General features: G+C 41.5%; 1 non-coding gene across 1 annotated transcript; it reads right to left on the reverse strand.

Moving 5' to 3' along the window:
- Positions 1-2,368: 2,368 nt before the first annotated feature.
- TRNAG-UCC (transfer RNA glycine (anticodon UCC)) lies at positions 2,369-2,440 on the reverse strand. Its single transcript has one exon. It is a non-coding gene; the product is annotated as a tRNA-Gly (tRNA).
- Between the last annotated feature and the right edge of the window lie 1,862 nt (positions 2,441-4,302).

Here is a 4,302-nt window from a genome sequence, read left to right on the forward strand (position 1 = left end):
ATCTGAACAGATCAATATCTGATCTGATCACATCTATACTAGCGTCCCCAGCAGTTCAGGGTTCCAAAAAAACGCATTGTTAGAGGGATCAGCCCAGATACCTGCTGGCACCTGCGTTTTGCCCCTCTGCCCAGCCCACCCAAGTGCAGTATCGATCGATCACTGTCACTTACAAAACACTAAACACATAACTGCAGCGATCACAGAGTCAGGCCTGATCCCTGCGATCGCTAACAGTTTTTTTGGTAGCATTTTATATTTAAATCCGGAAGGCAGTGCTTGGTTTTCGGGGTCCCGTACATGGCTAGGCTCCCGAAAAGTCCCCCACATGTGGTATCCCCGTACTCGGGAGAAGCAGCAGAATTTATTTTGGGGTGTAATTTGACTTATGCCCATAGCATGTGTGAGCAATATATCATTTAGTGACAAATTTGTGCAAAAAAAAAAAAGTTTGTAATATTCCCGCAACTTGTGGCAAAATATAAAATATTCCATGGACTCAACATGCCTCTCAGTAAATAGCTTGGATGTCTACTTTCCAAAATGGGGTCATTTTGGGGGGTTTTGTGCTATTTTGGCATTTTATGGCCTTTGAAACTGTGATAGGTAGTGAGGAGTGAAATCAAAAATTTGCACCCTTAGAAATCCTGAAGGTGGTGATTGGTTTTCGGGGTGCCGTGCACGACTAGACTCCCAAAAAGTCCCACACATGTGGTATCCCCATACTCGGGAGAAGTAGTGGAATATATTTTGGGGTGCAATTCTACATATAACCATGGCATGTGTGAGCAATATATCATTTAGTGACAACTTTTTGTAAAAAAAAATTTTTTTTTATTTTTTGTCATTATTCAATCCCTTGGGACAAAAAAAAAATATTCAATGGTCTCAACATGGCCCTCAGCAAATAGCTTGGGGTGTCTACTTTCCAAAATGGGGTCATTTGGGGGGGTTTTGTGCCATCTTGGCATTTTATGGCCTTCAAAACTGTGATAGGTAGTGATAGGTAGTGAGGAGTAAAATAAAAAATGTATGCCCTTAGAAATCCTGAAGGCGGTGCTTGGATTTCGGGGTCCCGTACGCGGCTAGGCTCCCAAAAAGTCCCACACATGTGGTATCCCTGTACTCAGGAGAAGCAGCAGAATGTATTTTGGGGTGTCATTTCACATATGCCCATAGCATGTGTGAGCAATATATCATTTAGTGACAACTTTGTGCAAAAAAAAAAGTTTGTAATATTCCCGCAACTTGTGGCAAAATATAAAATATTCCATGGACTCAACATGCCTCTCAGTAAATAGCTTGGGGTGTCTACTTTACAAAATGGGGTCATTTTGGGGGGTTTTGCGCTATTTTGGCATTTTATGGCCTTTGAAACTGTGATAGGTAGTGAGGAGTAAATTCAAAAATTTGCACCCTTAGAAATCCTGAAGGTGGTGATTGGTTTTCGGGGTGCCGTGCGTGATTAGACTCCCAAAAAGTCCCACACATGTGGTATCCCCATACTCAGGAGAAGTAGCGGAATATATTTTGGGGTGCAATTCCACATATAACCATGGCATGTGTGAGCAATATATCATTTAGTGACAACTTTTTGTAAAAAAATGTTATTTTTTTTTGTCATTATTCAATCCCTTAGGACAAAAAAAATAAATATTCAATGGGCTCAACATACCCATCAGCAATTTCCTTGGGGTGTCTACTTTCCAAAATGGGGTCATTTGGGGGGGTTTGTACTGCCCTGCCATTTTAGCACCTCAAGAAATGAGAGTGCAGTCCTAAATTAAAAGCTGTGTAAATTCCAGAAAATGTACTCTAGTTTGTAGACGCTATAACTTTTGCGAAAACCCAAAAATATACGCTTATTGACATTTTTTTTACTAAAGACATGTGGCTGAATACATTTTGCCCTCAATGTATGACTAAAATTTAGTTTATTCGATTTTTCTTATAACAAAAAGAAGAAAATATATTTTTTTTTCAAAATTTTCGCTCTTTTTCCATTTATATCGCAAAAAATAAAAATCACAGAGGCAATCAAATACCATCAAAAGAAAGCTCTATTTGTGGGAAGAAAAGGACGCAAATTTCGTTTGGGGGATCTGATTGGGGGATCAGATGAAAATGGATCCGCCTGTCTGTTTTCATCTGATCCGCAAGGCGAATTGAAAATAGGGTTTCCATCTGTCTGGATTTAGTGGATTGGAGCGTCATGTCACCGCTGACCACCGTCACTCCATAGAGGTGAATGGAGCATCCGTTCAGGTCCACCTGAAAAAGTGACAGGCCACATGTGTGAAAGAGCCCTTACAGATTTAACTGCTTGAAAATGTACTATAAAATGTTATCAGTAAAGAAAAAAGTTTTTTGCGTTGGCCGGGAATCGAACCCGGGTCAACTGCTTGGAAGGCAGCTATGCTCACCACTATACCACCAACGCTACATGTCTGAAAAGAACACATACCACAATATGATTGCAGAGTTGTACACTTACAATTTTTTTTCAGAATTTTCAAGATAAGTATCCACCTAGCCAGAAGTATGTAAGAGAGATCAGACTGATGTCTTATGCTGTGCAGCATGATATGGATCACAAACATATGTAACCCAGCTCCTAGTTCACAGTGTTCTGTTACTCCAAATACCCTCTCCGCTCCTTCCAAGACCTTCTGCCTGCTAGTGCTCTCATCACCTCCTTCTATGTATACAGTAGTGATTGAGCTCACAGTGGGCATTTAATGTTTCACATGCTTTGTGATGTGCCTTTAAATGTTATATGCATTCTTCTGTCCCTGGCCCCTCCCCCATAGCCCTTTTTTCCTCCTGTATAGATAGCTCCACCCTTTGTTAATTTTTCCCAGTAATGCATCTCAGCCCCATGTCTCATGGAGTGGATCACATGATGATATTTTGATCTATCTGATGTTCATTTATTATAATTTTTTTTTTTTTTACTAGTAATGATGGCGATCTGCGATTTTTATTGGGACTGCGAGATTTTGGGAGACGCAAGACAATTTTGACACATTTTTGGGACCAGTGCCATTTTTACAGCGATCGGTGCTATACAATTGCATTGATTACTGTAAAACGACACTGGCAGTGAAGGGGTTAACCAATAGCTGGTTAGGAAGGGGTTGAGTGTGTCCTGGGGAGTGATTCTAACTGTTAGGGGGAGGGGCTGCATGTGACACATCACTGATCATAGCTCCCGATCACAGGGAGCAGAGATCAGTGACAGTGTCACTAGGCAAAACGGGGAGATGCTTGTTTACATTAGCATCTCCCCATTCTTCCTCTCCGTGGGATGATCGTGGGTATCCCAGTGGAAATCGAGTCCGCGGGACCAGTGATCCTACTCACAGAGCTTGCGGCAGGGTTGCTCGCTCGCCGCCGGTGGTGTGCACGTGGTCACACAGAGGCAAATTCAAAGGGACGTACCTATACGCCCATTTGCCCAGCCGTGCCATTCTGCCAACGTATAAGTAAATGCGGTGGCTAAAATGTGCATTTTGTGCTAGAACATAATTCAAAACCACAGAATATTTTTATATTTAAATAGTGTAATTTGTTTTGCCATTTTAATTTACATTGCATTTAACATTTTTACCACTTTTTCATTTTTGTACGTTTGACTTTATTGCAATTATTGACCATGACTTCTGTAAAAGTGATCAGGTGGCTCTGCAGTTGCCAAGATAACTTTCACAGAAAAGCTCTGAACTGGCTGATTAAAACGGAGCCAAGATCATGGCTGCTACTACAACTTTGTTTAACCTCTCCTCTCTATGTTCCAGACATAGCCAAAGGAGGTGCAAGATGGGCCTCATAGTTGTTTGTTTGGTTTTGGCACCAATGCACAAGTCCCTACCCCTACTCTAGCCCTGCTATAACAATGTCCTTCCTGCAGAGGCCAAACCCACTGAAAGTTTGTGCCCTGCTCCTTGCAAATTGCCTCCTCCACAACATTCCCAGCCATAGACCTTTATATACCCAATGAAGGAGTGTTCACTGCTGCACTTTACTTGTGGTGTTCATGAAATGATGTTCATTCACATCACAAGGACGTACATTCCAGAAGTCACTTCACATTATATAGTCAATTACATATAGTGAATAAACCCAAACTAGTGCTCATAGAACAAAACAGTGATATCTCTGCGCTCTGAGCCCACCTATTTTTAAGCCAATTAGAGCCTCAGGCTCTAATCATGCGCTTAAAAAAAAAAACCTAGTTGGAATTAATGCATCAGGGATACCAACTGGAAGAAACTGTCCGTCCTAAGACTCCCTGGCCAATCG

The sequence above is a fragment of the Lithobates pipiens genome, unplaced genomic scaffold, assembly GCF_037356315.1.
Source record: "Lithobates pipiens isolate NorthernLeopardFrog02 unplaced genomic scaffold, aLitPip1_a1.2 Scaffold_18, whole genome shotgun sequence".
NCBI classification, from domain to species: domain Eukaryota; kingdom Metazoa; phylum Chordata; class Amphibia; order Anura; family Ranidae; genus Lithobates; species Lithobates pipiens.